The following is a 21522-nucleotide window of genomic DNA, read 5'->3' as shown; positions in this document are numbered from 1 at the left end:
AGTGGATGGATGTAATTGTGTGTGCGTGGCCCGTGTGTGTAGCGAGTATGCATGCGCGTGTGTAAGCGGACCTTGCCTCAAGCTAAAGTCATTGAACAGTTAAGGAGTTCCTGCTACACTCCAGGCTAAAGCTGAAAGGCAACCACCAGGCCATGCGTGAAATTACCAAGCTTTTCATGAGTCCACACACACTTGTCTTCTCACTCACAACATCCTAATTGGACCTTTCCATGCGTCGCATCAAACAAAACCTTTTAGCGCAACTTGTCACACATTAGCTAATAGGCGTGTCAGATATTAGCTACACAAGTGTGTTTTGCGTATATATCGGTATCGGCCATTTAAAAAAATAAAAAATAAATGACGGTCGGTAAAAGATCTTTATGCTGCTGATCCTTTTGTGATTGTTTGAAATTATAACAAAGATAAGTCGAATTTGTTTTCTTTTTTTTGTGTGAGAAAGCTCAGTATTGTTCATTCGCTAATCTTACCGATTCGACATGTCATCATCATTGATCTTTCTTTCTTTTTGTATGTGCATGTGCGTGCGTGTGAACACATTAATTCACCTAAAACCCATTAAAAATCCCATACCGTTCACCTAAACCAAATACTTCAGAATCCAGCTAGAGTCGTGAGGCTGTCAGGAGACCCGAGGAAGGATCAAAGAAAAGAAAGGAAAGTGAAATCCAGTTACCAACCAGAATCGTTGGCAAACCGTATATCGGTATCAGCCTCTTTTTTTTTTTTTTTTTTAATTGGCGGTCAGTAAAATTTCTATTTAAAACTTTGTTAGCCTCGGAGCTAAATTTTTAGTTAACTTTATGAAAGATGCTGCTGGCCCTTTTGTGATTGTTTGAAAGATTTGTAGAAAAAATAAAACATTTCTCATATTTCAAAATTTTGGAAAACTTTATTTACTGGAGAAATCAATACAGAGCTATTTATTTAAGTTTTCGTTTGAGTTTTAAAAGATGTGTTAATGACCCTGGGAACTTCCTGAACTTTTTATTAAAATTTAAAAAGAAATGTGTATTTTATGATTAAAGAATAAATAAATAAAATGAACATTTTGCAAATCTGAAAAGTTGTTCAATAAATTCAAGTTAAGAACTGGAATTTGTTTTTAAAAATTTCACGTCAATATTTGTTTCCCTTTTACTGCTCCGAATATCGGTCATCGGCCTTCGCTACTAATTATCGGTATTGGCCTTGAAAAAAACATATCGGTCATTAGCGCATCTTTAAACAAAATAGCTTTGTATTAATTTCTCCAGTAAATAACGTTTTCCAAAATTTTTAAATATCTGAAATGTTTTTTTGTTTGTTTTGTTTTTACTTAGCTTTATTATAATTTCAAACAATCACAAAAGGATCAGCAGCATCTCTCATTAAAGTTAACTAAAAAATTTGCTCCGAGGCTAACAAAGTTTGAAATAGATCTTTAATCGTCTGTCAAATGTCTTAAAAAGGCCGAAACCGATATTCGTCAAAATCCCGAATATCGTCACCTAATAATCAAATCCATCCCTAATCCGTACAACTTTGCAGTACGTTCAAACGACATAGCCCAGTCAAAACGGTTTCCTCCACATTGGCGGCTGCAGGCTTCCATACAAAAAAAAATAAATAAATAAAAAAACACAACCTGTCATTCATAACTTTGTCAAGATATGTTGCCTTTACGGCCCTCATCACACCTAAAGCTCGGGCAGTCGAACCTCTTAATTTGCCTATAGGATTTCAATTAGATCTGACGCAAACTGATTTGGAGCGTTCAATAACTGTCAAGCGACACTAAAAACGGCTCTGCTTACTTGGGCTGAAAACTCGATCGCACTCCGGCTCCCCTCACGCAACCGGTTTATCTGTCAATCAATCTATTAATGTGTGCGAGGTGACACACACACACACACACGCACACACGCACACACACACCCTCTTAGCAACGGAGTGTCAGTTAATAGTGGGGTAACACGAACGCAAGCTTTTTAGAAGGCCGTGTGTCACGGCACATTATACCAATTTTACATCATAGCAAGAGTCATTTACCCCCCCCCCCCCCCCCCCACACACACACATATATAGTATGCTGCTTATACACACACACATACACACACACACTGAGCCATCACTTCAGTTAGATTTGGTTCTTTTGAAGCAGAGCAGAAGTGTGGTAATGTCACAGCCTTGGGCGACAGACTGCAAGCGCCCTGACACCCGTATTACTCCCCCCTCCTCCTCCTCCTCCTCCTCTTCCTCCCCTCCAGCTCATGCCGGCCCTCCCCTCAACGGCCGAGCCGTACACAACAGCGCCCTCCCTTTTTCCAGCTCAAACTAAAATATGGACACTGTCTTGAAATTGTTTTTGCCCCGCAGTTTTATATCCAATCGGGCTCAAATGATGGGTCACAAGTAAACATGTATCCATAATCACGTCCTAAAAGGGCCCCCCCCAAAAAATGAAAGTGGAGGTACATATTGCACAATATAAAAAAACGATCCAATAAATGTGTTGCAAATTCACAAAAATACTCACTTTTTTGTTGTCAGTGGTATTTTATCCGTTTCAACCGAGGTTATTTTAATTAACGAAAACTCATGAAACAAGTAATTCAAAAAACGATTTCGTTAACAAAATAAAAACTAAAATGCTTTTTAAAAAAACGAAAACTACATTTTATGTTTACAAAACTAAAACTATAATTAATTAATTTAATACATCAGCTTTTGGGGATGATTTTAAATGTAATTTAAGTATATTTATTTTGAATACTAACCAAAATAAAGACGTTTGAAAGTGTGTCACACCATGGTGTTTATAAATATTTTGCACAAGTAATAAACATTCAAAAAAATAATGAATAAAAAACGAAAATTCCAAAACTATAATAACCCTGGTTTCAACTATTTCACCCTGTCAGGTAGTTCAATAGGAAAATAAACTGACAGAAAACAATATTGATAAACCCCTTGTTATGCTGGTTAGCGTTTTTTTCTTTTTGTCAGTTATGCTCACTCCCACAACGGCGCCCGTTTCAAAATATTCCAAAATAATATCAAACGAAAAGACAACTCAACCCATGCGCAGAATTAGACTGCACTTTGCACCAGACTTACGCTGGAGACTTAAAAAATAAATAAATAAATAAATAAAGTAAAGTATACACTTTTTACATAAAATTTAAATAAATCCGATTAGTCAATCGATTGAATAATCGAATTTAAATAAATCCAATTAGTCAATCGATTGAATACTCGAATTTAAATAAATCTGATTAGTCAATCGATTGAATAATCGGGCGCCGTACATTTTCCCATATTTTTTACAGAAATAAATCCAAGGCAAAGCAAATCGTCATCATGACAACAAGGGGTCACACATCGCGAATAGCGAATCGGGTCAGCGGTACCTCGTCATTTTGAAATCTGTACTCGCACTGTACTTGCTGAAACGGATTTCGCAATCAAGTATGCTCACACAGCTTTCCGGACATGACAACTCAACATCTCAACTCAATATTTCATCGCTTCCAACAAGCCTGCCCAGTTCATTTTCCTCACTCAGCGTTCACACTTGGGAAAGGGATGATGCGGGAAAACGTTTGGGATGAATACAAAAGACATGTATCGGGGTTCCTTTTCATTGTGTGTGTGTGTGTGTGTGTGTGTGTGTGTGTGTGTGGCCCAACCGATGCACGTGTTGCGGTTTGCATGATAACTTTTGTGTGTGCGCGCAAAAGAGAGACAGACCATGGCCCGAGGTCATATCTGCGTCAAGCGGCTGCTCGAGCTCAGTGCCGGAGCATGATCCCCTACGCTTTTAATTAGACACATTAACATACACGCAGACGCACACTTTTTAGCGCACACAGACACACACTTCAGTTTCACTTCACCCTCTCTCATCCTCTTCTCCGCCTCCCACAATAGGCCTGTTGCATGACCCGAGGCTATGTCGACCCGAGCGCATTAAAACCTGGACTTAGCAGCCTCACACTCTCATGGACACTTACACGCTCGCACCGGCGCCCACCCGCAAGTCACACACACACACACAAAGCTCAGTAACTATCCAAACAGAATTACACCCCCGGAAAAAAATAAGTCACTACATTTTGATGCCATTTCTGTGGTGCTAAAATGTTAAATAAACCTTCAGTCCAAGCAAATAAACAACAAAACTGACTTGGCTTGGGAATAACATGCCGGATGTTTCCTTATGGATTTTGAAATTTGCATCGCGGCGTCGCCAAGGAAAACGCATCCGTCTGTTTCGCCTGTGGTCAAACGGACTCACCCGCTGAGCAAATGTATAATCATGGACTTAAATCCAATGAGAATGTATGAACGTAAACTTAAGAGTAAAGTCTATTGAGGGAGACGTCACAAGCTGAGTCAGACGACTTGGAGTGATTTTGTGTGTTTAACATGCTCATGTAGGTTACATACCAGGCAGAGTTGTCAAAGTTAATCGATTAATCGACAAGTATCAACTATTTTAATAATCGAGTAATCGTTTGGAGACATTTTTTCCCCCCATTTAAAATTGGCCAAATCCTCGGATTTCAGCATATCAACAGTAATTGTTCACTCATTTTTGTAGTCCTTCATGAAAGATGTTTAATCAAAATAAGACATTTGCAAACATCTGTTTTTACTTTGGAAAACAATGATCGAACCTGTAACATTTTACAACATCAATCCCCCCCCTTCTTCTTTTTTTTAACCACTATACGAATACCAAGTACGAAATAAACTGGTTAATAAACAGTAATCAGGCCAAAAAAATTTTTTTTAAATACATTTTAATGCAAAATCTAAATGATTAGTCGATTAATCGACTGAATAATCGATACATGGATTTAAAAAATATTCAATAGTGACAGCACTAATACAGTTAGGGGTGCAACAGTTTCAGATTTTGGTGTCCGATTATAGTCTGAGAAAAAAAAATACGGTTTTACGGTTATTCTTATAGACATTTAAAAAATAAATCATATCAATATTCTTTGAAAATGTTTATTTTCAACAACAATAAATAACTGAAAATAAATTTAAAAGTTTCTGCCTTTTGAAACAAATACAGCACACAAATAAGTAAAAAAATAAATAAATATTATTGTTTCAGAACTTGAAAAGGTGAAATTGGCTTTTAACTTAAGTATATAAATAAATAAATAACTGAATAATAAAATATAAAGTACGGGCCTGGGCACTAAACCCTCTTTTTCTTTCACCTTAAAAAAAAAAATCATTTTGTCTTTCATCTTTCCATTTCAATCATACTGTTGCGATGTTCGTCCACAGCCTCTAAACTGCCGATTTGTGCAGTTTAAGATGCTTTTTCATTCACCAAAATTACTCTTACAAGTTGTTATCATCGACTATAATTCCCATAAAAGGTAGACAGAAAACCGACTAAGAGTACACGGAGTCAAGAATGAACACTACAAGTGGATTTATGATATCTCTTTTTGGTAAACATGCAACAGAGGGATGTAAACATTGTAAAAGACAATCCCCCCGTTCACACAGAGCTGCAGACGAGATTTCCTTCTATGCTTTCGATAGAAACAGCAACCCAGACCCGATACGCTCTCTCTTGTACAAACAGCACACGAGCGGTATCGCGTGACTCTTTGCAAATAAAGAAACAAATCAGTAGCCTGCGGAATCCTCTCTCTCAAATAAGCGCTCTTTGTTGAAAATCAGTAGCTTTCCAGCGGCTAGTTTGCTGAGGTTTGGACGTAACCGTAGCCTCGGGGTGCGGAGCCAGGGAGCCTTGAGGCTGCCACCAGGAAGTATTGTGAGTAATAGAGGCGTGCGCGGCGGGCCGCTAACCAACTGTTAAATACCACCAGGATGCACTCGCGCTGTGCGCAGGAAAAGATGATAGATATTGACGAAACGGATTGATCTCGATGGCGCCTCTCCATCAAATCGGTTGATATTGATAATGTGACGAATGAAGAGGTCAGGCACCAATTTGATTCTATTGCGTTGACACCAAAAGCATGCTATTATTTAGAGTTAATAGGAAATGTCATGTTTGAAAATATTACCGATGATCATTTGTGGGGGGTAATTGGGAGATTTTTGGTATAAATGAATGAATATATTTAAATTGACATTTGGGGGGGGGGGGGTAATACTAAGTGGGAAAGTGGACTCCCTTTAGTTGTACATGAAAGAATCACTGAATTTAATGTTGTGATTTTTTTTTTGTATGAATGAATGAGAATTTTTTTTATTCGGTTCATTGCCAAGATAAATTAAAAATCTAGTACACTTCAGTTGTATTTAACTTTTAAGTCCAATACATTTGTAATCAAAAAGTTTCTTTAAGATAATATATTGTATATGCTAATCTAAACACTTTATTCCTGATTAATATCGCTTTTGTGGAATTAAGCAGCAAAATCCCCCCGTTTTTAATCCATCTCAGGAGGCGGCCATTTTGCCACTTGCCGTCGATTAACTGTGACGTCATTTTCAGCAAGTGTCAAAATGGCCGCCTCCAAAATGGTCGACGTCATAGTTAACGGCCAATCACGGCTCACCTGTTTCTTGCCTTTGGTCACGTGCCGTTCACAAGCTGAGCCCTACGGCGCTGTGATGTCATCTTCAGTCGACAGTAAGTGGCAAAATGGCCGCCCACCTGCGATAGATAGAAATGGGCGGATTTTACTGCTTAATTCATATTCCACAAAGGAAATATTAATCAGGATAATGTCTTTAGACTTGGGGGGGGGGCATAGAAAGAAAATGACTTGACTGCCACTTTTAACGCTTTAAAGTTTCAAACATTTATGTAGGTATCATTTGTATTCAACTTATGTGCAGTCCATTTTAATAGTATCAGGATGTATATGAGTATGTTCTCTTTTCTTTCTTTTTTTCACTTATGGTTGCGCGCAGAGTGCATAATTTTACAGTGACTTACAAAAATATTAAATATACCTTTGACTTTTTTTTTTTTTTTTAATAAACACTTGGGCCTACCGACTGTTTTTTTTTTTCAGGCGGTACCCGGCGTGAAATGTTTGAAGCTCCTGATTCATTGATATGTATAATCACCAATCATTTTTATCCTAAGGTGTTTTATTAATGCAAAGTCCCACATATAGTGACAGAAGGGCTTGTATGAATAAATACACACTATAGCCATAAAAGCATGATCGGGGGGGGGGGGGGGGGTCAATCGGACTCGAGGGTTCGAAAAACCTCAATGGTTTACGTTCTGAGCACCTCTCACCTGGAAAACTAATGATTATTGACTTCCCTCCAGCGAGCGTCGGGGACGTTCGCCTCAGGCCCTCCGCCGGCCCCCTCCGTGCACACGCACACACGCACGCACGCACGCACGCACGCACGCACACATGCAGACTGCAGCTACAAAACTACGGTTGACACCAGACACATGCAGCCTCAGAGGCAGAAGGCTGCAGCCATTTAGCATCTTCCTGACACGAGCCATGCACGCACATTTAACATTGACAGGGCGGGGTCTGTCTTTGCCAGGAAAGGTGAAGGGGGTGCGGATTGAGGGAGTCAAAGAGTAGTGATGGGTGAGGGTGGCGGCTGTGTGGGTAGGGGGGGGTTGGGGGTGGTCGATCGTCTGCATTTTTTTAAACCCCAGTAACTGCGTTCTAGCCTGGGGGGCTTCAGATCTGCCACTCCCAGCCAGAGTAGAGGCCCTGTCACTATGTGTCTATGTCACCGTTGGTGTATGTGCATTACTGTCCCAGTGTGTGTTTGTGCATTTCGCCGGTGTACACACGGCACTTGTGTGTGTGTGTGTGTGTGTGTGTGTGTGTGTGTGTGTCTGCTTTTCCATCCCCGCTTCGGTGTGGAAGAGTGTGTGTGTCACCCCGGCTCTGTGTCAGCTGCTTAAAGCTGCCAGGCCGCATTGTGTCCTTTTGCTTTCTCGCAAGTTTTCCCTCTCTCGTTCGCTTGGCTCCGATTGGCCAGTTCCGTGGTTTCCATTAGCGACTGAAGCATGAATAAGCGAGGAAGGAGGCGAGGGGTGCGGCCAAGCAATTAGATGCGTTATAAAAAGGAACTTTTTCACAACTTTTTGATGTCCATTTCAAAAAACTGGCAGGCTATGCGACTTGATTGGACGGGACATACAAAATGGCACAACAGGCAGAGAAATGAATACCGTCAAATGATTACCAACAGTGTTGCTCCAGTTACCTTGATAAGTTACTTTACTCATTACTTGATTTTCGAAGTAATTTAGTTACTTTACTGATTACTTGATTTTAAAGGTAACTAAGTTACTTTACTCATTACTTGGTTTTAAAAGCAACTTAGTTAACTGAAAACCTGATTTTCAAAGTAATTGAGTTACTTTACTGACTATTTGATTTTAAAAGTTATATTGCAAGTTAATTTAATAGTTATTATCAACAGATGCTTGACTTAAAATGACAACTGATTTGGCCAATTTCGTGTTCCCTCGCTAGAACGCGGTTCACTTTTTTCAGTGGAATTTTGCATAATTTAATTTAATTTTTTTTACAGTAATGTACCTATTTTATAAAATTGATGAAGGTTTGAACATAAGAAAGAAATGTGAGAGAATGTAAATTCCTCGTTGATAAGTGTGTGGTGAGGGGCTTGAGAGCCTTAAAACATTTATAATAAATGTAAATGTGTTTTGACGAAAATCTCTTTTTGTTTAGTTTTCGTTGACGAAATTAACTTTTACTTAAGTTAAGTAAAAAGGTGTGTTTTACTCTTGTTAGCTATTAGTTTTGTTGCATTTTCTAACTCTAGATTAGGGGTGTCAAACAGACGGCCCACGGGCCGGATCAGGCCCGCAAATTGGTTCAATCCGGCCCGCAAAGACCATTTTGCAAAGTAATAAAAAAAAATTGTAATGTCAGACCAATTAACTGGCGTAATTATACAAGCAGTCCACAGATGAATAATGCAACTTGTACATGGAATCGTCTTGGTGGATATCATTATTTTACACAGGTTTGTTTAAAAAATAATAATTTTAATCATAGACCGACATAAACGTGTGTAAATATGACACAAATTCACAAACCTCATTAACTGTGTCACACAATTAATTCTGGGAACAATATATATGCAAAACAGGTCGATTTAACACATCCGGAACTCATCCAGGAAAAGTGTTGTTGCGTCCCATTTGCATTTGTATTATTTTTTGGAACAATATGATTACAGTTGAGCTCCGTAATTTAGGGCTGGCCCACAAATAGCGAAAATCTGCGTATAATTGACGGCATTAAAAAAAAAAAAAAAGTTATATACCATTTTTTTTACCGATCCGGCCCACATATTTTCCTCCATGCAACCCCTGAGCTAATATGAGTTTGACACCCCGGCTCTTTTTTGTTGGAATATTTCTTTTAACACTAAAGAATGCTGATGCTATTTGATGCGTCTCTTCGACAACTGCTATTGAAACCAATAACACCGCTACAACAAAATGTCAATTCTAAACTGGGCGGCATGCGACATAAAACATCGAAGAGCCTTTGCTCAGTTTGGACAGCTCGAATTAAAAACATCATCCGACTGACAAAACGCTGGCCTGTTTTTTTATCATCACCATCATCAAGCGCCATTCGACTTGATGTGAGGTTGCGCTCGCGCGTCTGCAGCCGTCAGTCTCGGATGTCTGACTGGATTGCGAAACGCGCGACGGGCGCGGGGAGGTTTCCCGCAACTGACAGATGTGTAAGAGCCGCACGGACCCCCGAAACCCGGCCTTGTCAACCTTCAACGCGCCACTGTCAGATTCCCGGTGACGAGCTCGACTCAACGACGTGCATCACTTTCTTAATCATTAAAATTGAACAAAACTTTTGTTCCTTGACAGAATAACAATAACGAACTTCAATTAGATGAGACTAATTCCGACGGCGCGTGAAATTGTGGTTAGGAGTCGGATGTCTGTTATTTGACAGTTCAGGTTCAGGGTTCGAATCTGGGCTCAGGCCTTCTTGTGTGGAGTTCGACTAGCAAAACACATGTCACATTTAATATTCAACATCTATGGTGAGTATGATATGTTTTAATAAAAATGTTTCATGCTTTTTTTTTTTTATTAATGTATTTACTTAGTTTTTATTTATTTTAGCGATGCACCATAAGACCAGCTTCAACCGATACCGATAAACCGATAGTTTAGAAAGTGCCGATGTCGATAATCGATAAGTAAGCCGATAATTGTTTGCAAAATTAACTTGAATACAAATATATTTTCGAGTCCGAGTCCAAATATATTAAAACATTGTGTAAAGCAAATTTTATGGATATGGGCCACAACCACAAATGATGGACCGACGTGGCATGTCTAGTATTATCGGCGCATCTGTATGAAATCAAATTGGTCGATAATTGCCGATAATTATCGGCGGATTTCTTTATCTGGTTTATCTGGATGACGTCAAATTGGTCGATAATTGCCGATAATTATCTGCAACCGATATTATCGTGCATCCCTAATAATATAAAAACACACATATATATATATATATAAAACAAAAAACGTTTCATGCTTTTCTCATGTTATTAGATAAATATTGATTTCGATATTGATCGTACGGCCCACCACTGGATTTGTGACTGTCCACATGAACGGTTCTTTGTCTATATGTGCCTATTAAAAAAACGGATGGATGGATTCCGGAAGAATATATTGACACAAAATCATAAAAGAACAGCCACCAAATAAACATTTCCTTGTGTTATATTTTTCCATTCCGTTTAGAATAATCAACTGTATGTGACATATTGTAGGGTTATATGGAGCAAAAAGACTTTTACCTCTTTTTCTTTCTGCTGGAAGAATCTGGTTTACCCTTAAGTGTTTCACCCCAAGGGCACGTATGAAAACTTAATCAGTGCCACTTGGGACAGGCCCATCTATTACAATGGCTACTCGAGTGTGCCGGTGCATTTGTGTGTGCAAAAAGTCATGGTCACTGAGGTGTGTGGAGTTATGTCTAATTGATGAACAGCAGGCAGTGGGTGGGCGGAGTCTAAGCTGTGACACGAGCATGTCAGAAAAGATGAGGCGAGTGAATGAGGTCCATATGGGCGCATTCAGATGGTTAGCATGCCTGAAGACGTGAGAACTTGAATCTGGATGTGGCTTTTTTTTTGTAGGTAATAATGTAGTGGTTCACATGGCTGACTTTCCAGGCGTTGTTAAGTCCGCAAGTCAACGAGTCAAGATTAAGTTGTAAACATCGTTTTGGGTGGGAATGGTTGCCGGTCTTCATTTATAGCGCATCCTGTAAATGGCAGCAGATCACGATTATAATTGTTTGGATTGGATTGAATAGATTGAGATTCTTTATTGTAGTTACTTTTTATTTCGTTTTGACTTTTGGCGTTTCAGTTCATTTTAAGAGCAGTTTTTTTTTTGCAAATGCTTTGTTTCAGTTTAGTTTTCATTAAAAAAGGTCCCTAAGTATTGTGTAATAAAATAATATTTATTTCATTTAACAACAATGTTTTCGCAATTTTAGCTTTAGTTATTTTGTTACTTTTCGTTAAATAGAACAACCTTGTTGCAAATCAGCCCGATGTGTACCATGACCCTAATGAGAACAAGCGCTATAGAAAATGGATGGATAATTGGATAAATGGGCATTTAGCCAAGGTCACCAAACAACAGTCGCGTGATTCTAAAAAAAAAAGAGTAGATTAGCGGCCAATTAATTAATTAATCAATTAACCTTATAATCTAAAAGAATGGAGGTATGGACTCCTACAATATTTCCCACCGTTTGTGTATTTGGAGTGAGGGGCCATTGTCGATAATGTCGGGTGTGACGATTGAGGTTGGGGCGAAGCAGCATTAGAAAAAGAAGAGAAATGTGTGTGCGCGCACACACACACACACACACACGTGTTTCATCAGCACATCTCCTTGTCAGTGAAAAAAAATCAAAGGAATCCGTGTCCAGCGTTGTGCTACCCATCAATAGCATTGATCACTCTGCATTGGTATGTATTGCGCATGGTAATTCGAGGAAGCTAATGAGACGCACACGCAGGCAGGCAGTTCAAGTCACCTGAGAGGTCGTTGCTTTCCCTTGCAAAGAGGCACCAGAACAAAACATTCATTTATTATTCAGACTTATTTTATTCATCTATTCAATTAGCTGCTCTTTTCCCTCAGCAAACCAAACGAATCAATGTGGCCAGTAGATGTAAAATGCATAGGCCGTCGTCTCCGACACACACACACACACACACACACAAGGGGAAGAAATTTGTTATGCATCCTCATTGTTTTTCAGTCTGAAGTCAGTATTGAGCTAATATTTTCTCGACTAATCAAAGATGCGTCATAAAGTGTCATTAAAATGCAACCGTTTATTTGATGCGTGCCAAAAGACTCCCCATACAGTTGTGGAGTGGAATTTACACTCTAAAAACAGTTGGGTCAAAAATTTGTTTTGTTTGTTTGTTGTATTCATTTTTTCCCCTTTCGAACACATTATTACAAGGTTACACCGATCAAATCGCATCATTTGCAACATTGACATCCGAAAGAATGGCTGACGGGTAGAAGCCATTTCTTATTAGTAACCCGTCCCCATTGATTCTTACTAAACGCATCAGTCATATACATTGATTATGTTAGTCATTTGATTCATATCGTTATCCATCAATCCCAGATTTATGTCTGCACACTCCTCGCTCGGTTCATCTTGAATGTTCGTGTGTACGTTGCGGCAAGTCCCAGTCATTTGGAATTGGTAAGTCGGTCCGATCCACTTTATGGGTTAATTTGACCCAACTTTCTGGGTTGTTTTATACAAAATGACCCCATTTTTTTGACCCAAGTAAAGGATCTGACTAATATTTATGAGTCACTAAAAGACCAATTTCTTGACTCAAAGTTGGGTCAAATTGACCCAAGTAGAGGATTGGTCCATTTTTGACCCATAGCTGGGTTATTTTTGACCCAACTGTTTTTAGAGTGTACCTTTGAGCTTCGGCGGATACTGCAAATTGACAGAGGTCAGATTATGTGTAATGTTAAACTATCTGCCATAACAAAATGAAAGGTTAAACAATGACCTTATCAAACAATGCTAGAGCAAATTTTACGTAAGAAATAATTTCTTAAATTTCACCTATATTTGCTTATTTTGGTTTGACAAGTGATTTGTACTTAGAATGAAAATGCCAGACAAGATCATTCTCCTTATTTTAGAATACATATTACTTAATTATCTTATTTGATCAAGCAGTCTTGGCATTGAGTGTTAACGGACAGTTTTAAGTACTGTGAGGCTTAAAACAAACATTTTCCACATTTTAACTCATTCACTGCCATTGACGGCTTTAGACGTCAAAAATTCATTTTAACTATTTCTATTAGTTTTCCACTTTTTCTACTTATGTCAATAAGAATATTAAAACAAATATTGTACATTTAGAACAGATATAAAATTTGTGATTAATCGTGAGTTAATTATTGAAGTCATGTGATTAATTACAATTTAAAAAATTAATCGCCTGACCAGTGCAGCACTGACCCGTGTGTCAGCACCGAACAGATGTGAGCATCCACACCATTTTTGAATCCAATCTTGACAAAACATTACTTTCCAAAAGGAATTTGCCAGAGGTGATATTCCCATTTGTCGTCTTTGTCAAAAGAAAAACACTCATCTATTTAATCATCAGACCCGATAAGACTGCTGAGATGAAGACGGTGACAAGCAGAAAGACAAATGAAGTGTGTGTGTGTGTGTGTGTGGATAGAAAAGCTTTTGATAGAGATATCGGGGCATTTTTGTGTCCCTCCTTCGAGGGGATGATTATCTTTTGCATATTCATATATGCAAACATGACATGAATAATTTCCCTCTCCATCTTCCCCATCCCACTCTCCAAAGGTTAGCTCATTAATTACAGCGCCACAATTAGCAGGAAATATTTTTATAATTAATTATTTGTTGTTCCTTTGTAAGCCGCGTGTGTGCAAAACTTGCAGCCCAGGACAGCTGTTGAGGGTGTCTGTGGCCAACGGTGTGCTCATGCTAATTTAGCGTGTGTGTGTGTGAGTGTGTGTGTGTGTTAAGCGAGGAGTGGATATTTTCAAATAAAAACAGATTCGTTTATGCATCATCAAGGCAAAACCACACAAAAATCAACATATATGTCAAGACGAAAAACATGCTTATGTACACAGACCAAACATCCTTGTTCAATCTCACGCGCACACGCACACACACACACACACACACGCACGCGCACCCCCCCCCCCCCCCCACACACACACACTCCAGGATGTGTTGCTTGTTGCCTGTGGGCCTGTAGTCTTTGAACTGCCTTGCAGACTCCACTCTGTCCAAATTCACTATGAGAGATTCAGCTCTGCCTGCCTAAACTACTACAAGTCACACAAACACACGCACGCACGCACGCACGCACAGACAAGTGTACACTCTCGCATGCCCGCTCACACGCGGGGCTGTATATTTCAGTGCACCCTCACGTCTTGAAAAGTTCACAAAAAGTCACTTTTGTTTTCTACAGTCTGCTGCTCTGAAAGCTAATATAACGTCCTACCTGAAAAGCTCGGTAAGGAAACAATCTGATCAGTAATCAATAAACCACATTGGGGTAGATTTAGCATTTAGCTGATCGCCTCATGTTTTTAATAGGACTGTCAAAATGAGTGCGTTAATTTTAAGTAACTTTTACGCAACAAATTTTTTTAACACGCGATTGTACTGGCTTTGCAGGTATCAAAATGCAGCAGACACGTCCACGTCAAAATTAAGCAATAATAAATTAAATAATAATGCATATATTTGTGGAGATTGGGGACAAGTTGTGTTCTACAATTTAAAAAATTTGCAGAATTTCACAAATTACTTCATGTTAAAGATTGGATGGCTCTTAATATGAAACGAAAAAAGCACCAACATTTAAAAAATGCAATTATGCCATCTAGTGGCAGAAAAAAAATACATAAACACAAATCAATATCACAATCGTTTTTTACAGTACAGTACATCTTTTTGATTTTAACTACATTTTATGAATTATGAAATTAATGTATTGTGACTCAAATATGAGCCCATATTTCTATTTAAAAAAAAATCCCAATTATGTTAACAAGATATTTTACTGTACATTTTAGTGTACATTTAGAACAAAAACAAAAAAATCAACTATTGAAGTCATAAGATTAATTATGATTAAAAAAAAATGAATATTGCCTGACACCCCTAGTTTTTAATTGATAGTACAGTCCAAAACAATCCAACATCAAACCGGTAACATTTAATTTTTGCCGATATACCATTGTAAACAAATCAAGCAGGAACGCGAGGAGCAGAGAGAGGAGTAAAGTGAGGCTACATTCTTCTCCCTTTTTTTTTGTTTCTTTGTTTTTGAGGCTACATTCTAGCTAATCTAGCTAGAATGCCAGCGCTTAAATCTACCTACTAACTTCAATGTAACGCAACAAGTCACTGTTATTTCCGTTATCACTGTACTGTAGTCAACAAGTGATAAAAGCTGCATGACTTCCCCCTCACGGCTTTTAATGCAAAGTGAGCAACACAACAGGATTATTTAGAACAGATTCCTTTGGTCAACATCTCAAAGGCTGCGCGCTCCTTTCCTGTCACAATGTTACGCAACAAACTACTCGTTTCCCTTTGCGCAAAAGGTATGACATTTTCTCCGTCTTCAGTGCAACGAGCTGGCTCTGTGCATTTGTGTGCTTGCTTTAAAGGCGGATGTTTCAGCGCCGCGCAACCTGTCCTACTCGTTTCTCCTGAAGACTAATTTACCCGCGGTGCCTCTCATGTAGGTGCCACTCTTCCGCCACACGCGAGCAGTCGTTGACGTCAACCGAGGCAGGTTGCGCTCATCAGCTCCTGCGAGCGCAATGCGAAGACGAGAACTAGAGACGGAGATGACACGCGGGCGTTTGAAGAGTGAAAGGAAACATTCTGCCGCTCTCTCCTCCCATTAAATATATTTGTACATTTCATCGCCAATAAAAATAGCTAATCAATCTCATCCAGCGCTCTTCAGAGAGCTCTTTGATGCCTTCTCTTAGTAAACGACCTCCCACTTTTTCCATCAACCTCACACTAAAATAAAAAACTAGTGCAATATTTATCTCACTTCACCCAAAAAAATGTCTTTCCTTTTTTTGGGGGTGGAAAAATCCTTGAAATTTTCATCAAAAGCACTTTAATCAGGCACTCCTCAGGTCAGCTAATGAGCTAGCAGAAGTGGGGCCCTCGCTGGGCCAGTCGCTTCAAAGAGCTAGCTCATTAGCGTTAGCAGCTCTGATTATGATGCTTTCACATGCTGCCCCTGCATGCACTTATACACTGGTTCTCTCGTTCTCACACACACACACACACACACACACACACACACACACACACACACACACACACACACACACACACACACACACACACACACACACACACACACACACACACACACACACACACACACACACACACACACACACACACACACACACACACACACACACACACACACACACACACACACACACACACACACACACACACACACACACACACCTCCACTGATACCCACACATTGAGAAAGAACGCTGTCATTAGCCCGGCTAGCATCATTAGCGATGAGTAGCCAAGGTCAGCGTTTGATGAAGGCGCAATCGCTCGCCAAACTCCTACAATGTCACTTTTGGCTTCTTCAACAGCCTCCAAGTTATCATATTGAGAGAGATGACAGGCAGAGGGAGAAAATGCGAGAAAAAAACGTGACAATCTCGTATGAAGAAATTAATATTTACAGAGTGCCCTTCGATTCTTTGAAGGGTTTCTTTTAATCAAGAGTTTGCCATGTTGCTTTTCCCACTGCGAAGAAGAAAGTTCCATGTGATTTCAGACAACTCTACTTAGAATGATTTTTTTTTTTATTATAAAAATAGATATTCTCTCCCAGATGAGTGTTTTTCCTGTTTAATGACATCAACTATGATCAAATCTTGATACAGTGATTAATTTTGAGCTTTTTTTTTTTTACTTCTATATAGAATAGCACTGGTTCTTTAAAGGGAAAGTCCATTTTAAACATTTCTTGACAATAATGTTATATGTCTAAACATGACATTCTGAATAATAGTACATTTGTGGAATATGAGTTATGAAGCAAAATATAGCCCTTTTTATCCATCTCAGGAGGCGGCCATTTTGCCACTTGCTGTCGAGTGAAAATGACACCTGAGACCTGAGCAGCTCGACAACAAGTGGCAAAATGGCCGCCTTCTGATATTAATAAAAACGGCTGGATTTTGCTGCTTAACTCGTATTCCTGCATGGAACATATTATTGTCAAGAATTGGTTTTTGGGTTGACGTCCCCTTTAAGATACACACATACTGGTAAATCATCAAGGTAATTCACCAATCACCACAAAAAAAAGTATTTTTGTCTTTTTCTATTGTTTATTATGAACAATTGTTTCAAATTCCAACCAAATTAAAGGCCAATATCCTTACAATTTTAAATGTAGCTAAACTGTGACAAAATATAGAATTTGGTCAATGCATAATAGAGCCCTTGTCGCATTGTTTTTTCTGGAATGGCTATTCATCCATTCATATCATTTGTGGTGCATTGCATGTAACTATGAATGTCTGTTGGAAAAACTTTTGTCAACATGTCAATTGCGTGCCTGAATGCATGCTGCATATGTGCACTTCCAGGGAGATCCTATTGAAAAAAAAAACGAAACAAAAAAACTCTATCCAGTCCGATTAGCTGCATTAGTGGATTAGCCGGATTAGCGGGTTAATTGCTGTCTGTTGCTGCGTTGGTTGGCGCAGGCTAATGACGGCTAACGCTAGTTAATCTCACAACACAGCCGCGTAAGCCAGCTACTGTCACGTCTGGCAACATGGCGCACACATCGAGAAGGCTTCCCATGAGGATTAGGAGCAAGAGTTGTTTGGAGCGCACATCCGCAGCTAATCTTGGATTAATCATCACGGGTTGAGCTATCTTTTATTGACCACTGTGGCGTGCCAATTTTGTTTGACATGACATGTTTGCATTTTGGTTGGTTTGTCTGGCACACTATCGGATCCATGTCCAACACATGGCAACTAATGCACTTAACAAAAACAAAAGCATTTTTTCCCAACTGATTACTGTTTATTAACCAATGATTGTTGTTTATTTTGTATCGTTTTGTTTTTTTAAAGGGATAACTTGACTCATTGAGCCATTTTCAGCAGTAAACTATATTGTCCAGAATTCATTTGATAACTAAATTTTTCATGTACAATTAATACCTTTAAAAACTATTTTTTTCACTTTCAACTAAAGATGACATCACCTGTGACGACCAATCACGGCTCACCTGTTTTCTGGGTTTGGTCAGCAAACTGAGCCATGATTCGTCGCTATCTTCTTCCTCAGCACAGATTTGAAAAAAATTGTTTTTAAAAAGTATTAATTTTACATACAAAATGATGAAGTTATCAAGATTAAAAGATAATCAGTCTGCTTTCATGATGGAGTACAGAAATCAGTGAATAATTTGTGTTGAGTGGCTCAAACCAGAGCATTTGGACAATTTAAAGTTAAACAACAGCTCCAAATAATTACTTTTTGGGCTGCTCGATGATGAAAAAAACATTTTTTTTTTTTTTTGTTTTTGTTTTTGATTATGAATAAATATAAATCACGATTATTTTGGTAATAATTGAAATCACGATTAGGACGATCTTTTTTTTGCGTAAAAAATATTAAGACCAATACAATTCTTTGAAACACTAATTATGCAATTTCTTTTGGACGAAAAAAATATTAAATTTGTTATTTTTTTAATTTTAAAAGAAGTGCAAATTTTAATATAAATTTATATAATTTAAATATGGCTGCACGCTATTGGAAAAACATGCGATGTGATATAGTAGTGGTCGAATATTGCGATATTGATAATGTACCTAAAGAAATAACATTTTTATTATCAAAAGAAGGAATAAAAAAAATTCATGTCGCAAAATAAGCAAGCTCGGTGCATTCTTAGTTAATTAATTGTAATTACCCTAACAATTATAATTACTATTGGATGATGCACAATTACGTTTGCGTCTGACCGGTCATTTTCAGATAAAAGCAAACAATTTGCAATTTATATATTTTATATTTTTTTCTGATATATTGCCCAGCCCTAAATTTAAACTCAAACAACTCAAAATTAGTATTAATTATGATTTATTTTTTTTACAATTATGGTAATTTTGTAATTGTGGAGTGTAACTAATAATTGAAATTGTAATTGAATTTCGATTAATTGCACAGCCCTAATTAATTATCGATTGACTAATTTTGACCAGTTTAATTAGTTCATTTTAATTTTGACTCGTCCGCTAAATTTACTTCTAAATTACTAATCTAACCAAAATAAACTAGATCCCACTCGCCACAGTAAAAGCGAACGTGTCCAAAAACAAAAAATTCAAAGTCTCGTCGGCAGTGATATGTCGGCAGTCGGTTGCGGTATTGGGATGTGAGTGAGGGCGCTGATATTGATGCGGTAGCCAATGAGGTTTGACATATGGCTTCAGGACAGGAAATGCCAGGGGTTATGGCTAAAGTGGGTGATAGCCAGAAAACCAAACGCGCGCCCAACCCTATGCATGAGAGTTTGCACGCCACAATATTTGTTAGTGGGAGGGTGGGCAGCGTGGACACACACACACACACACACACACAAGTAAAGTGTGTGGGCACCTCAGCCTCATTAAGGGGAAGTGAAGGGCTCCCTGCTCATCTTTTAAAGATAAAACAAAGTGCTGTGATGTCATACCTCATCAGCCTTGGCCAAGCAGACGAGAAGCACTTTAGCAGAAAGAGCATAGTGTGTGATCGCCTGAACGCGCAGACCTCCCTCTGACTCGCTGTTGTGCTATTTCGCCCGCTCTCGCACACATACGCAGACGCGCGGACGCACGGTCGTTGCGGCGGTGGATGGCGGATGAGGGATGCATGTTGGTTTGGGGCTAAACATGATATCTCCTTTCCCCAGGGCCAGCCAATCAGAACAGCCTGCCAGGGAAAAACAGCAAAAGCACTCAAGACAAGGACAGGAGAAAACACACACATACGCACGCCGGTAAACACAAGACAGGCACGTGGAGCCGCAAAAACACGCTCTTCCCCCAAACTTCGCCGTGCGGCAAAACTCCCTCCGAGCAAACAATCCATCCATCACGAGAAAAAAAAAAAAAACGCTTGATGCACAAAATGCAAGTTGAACGATTCCACACGTTACGCAACTTCTTCATCATCATTACTTGGGCGGAAACAGAAACACACATACATGAAGAAGAACATGTGAAGTACAAAGGCAAGCCATGGTTCTTAGAGTTGCACCAGTGCCTGCAGGGCTGCGTTACCTTAAGGTGGGTGTTGACGGGTGCGGGGCACAGGAAGTGAGTACCTGGGGGGGGGGCAACAGCGAGGGGGAAGTGCCTAGAGGTCCAGAGTCACCGCTGTGGGCTCTGTTTAAGGAGGCGGGGGAACGATCGGGGCGAAGTGTTTCAAGTGGAAGTGGAATAGCAGCAAAACAGGCGGATCGGAAGATGGAACTTGCCGAGATGAAGACAATAAATCAGATTGAGAAATAAAGAAACAACTTGGCCAGAGGAGGTTTCTGTGTGAGAGTTGGTAAAATGCCCGAAGTTAAAACCAAACGCTTAACTTTTTTTTTTTTCTTTTTTTTTTTAAATCATAGTCAGTAACCTTTTTCGGAGGCGTGAAATTGTGTAAAATTTCGCAGACAAAAGTGTATAGAATTAGCGATAATAAATGGATTTTTTGAGCCAAATGCTGATTTTTGGCAGAAAAAAAAATCTGATTTATGATTAATTCAGACAATTAATCTAAAAAATATAAAGTATAATGCTTAGAGTAAAAAAAAATTTTTCCCACCAATGCATTTCATTGAGCGTCAATCATGTTGATTTTCATTATTTGTGGGTCACTTTTCTCTGCAAATTATGAGGTCATCGTAAATATATTGTTAAAAAATATATATAACTTTCCTTTTATGGTTTATTGTTTACAAAAATATGGTTTTAATGTCTACTTTTTCTTTCTTTATTGTATTTTGTATGTAGAAAATGTCATATAAATTTAGTCAATTTACCACTAAAATGTATGCAATTATTTTTTTTTTTTTTTTTTTTTTTTTTTTTTTTTTTTTAAGAGCTCAGTATTGTTCATTCGGAAATGTCATCATCATTGCTCTTTTTTTTTTTTTTTTTTTTTTTTTTTTTTTAAATATACATATATATATATATACACATATATACATACATATATACATATATACATACATACATACATACTTTTTTTTTTTTTTTTTTGTGTGTGTGGGTGAGTATGTGTGTGTGCGTGCGTGCGTGCGTGTGTTTGTTAGCTCACCAGAAAACCTATTAGAAAAAAAAATCTTATACCGTTCACCTAA

General features: G+C 38.6%; 1 long non-coding RNA gene across 2 annotated transcripts in view; it reads right to left on the bottom strand.

Moving 5' to 3' along the window:
- Nucleotides 1-21522, bottom strand: part of LOC147158717 (uncharacterized) — a 60357-nt gene that overhangs the window by 25497 nt on the left and 13338 nt on the right. The window contains exons 3-4 of one of the 2 annotated variants that reach the window (XR_015090993.1): nucleotides 19861-20099; nucleotides 6564-6661 (exon numbers count right to left, since the gene is read on the bottom strand). This is a non-coding gene — a long non-coding RNA (uncharacterized LOC147158717). The remainder of the gene's footprint in view (nucleotides 1-6563; nucleotides 6662-19860; nucleotides 20100-21522) is intronic. The other variant, XR_015090994.1, reaches the window with a different exon arrangement.

This window comes from Leptonotus elevatus, chromosome 18 (assembly GCF_054856555.1).
Source record: "Leptonotus elevatus isolate MCC_2025b chromosome 18, RoL_Lele_1.0, whole genome shotgun sequence".
Taxonomy (NCBI): domain Eukaryota; kingdom Metazoa; phylum Chordata; class Actinopteri; order Syngnathiformes; family Syngnathidae; genus Leptonotus; species Leptonotus elevatus.
The sequence above is the reverse complement of the archived record's forward strand: the minus strand, read 5'-3'. Positions and strand labels throughout refer to the sequence as shown.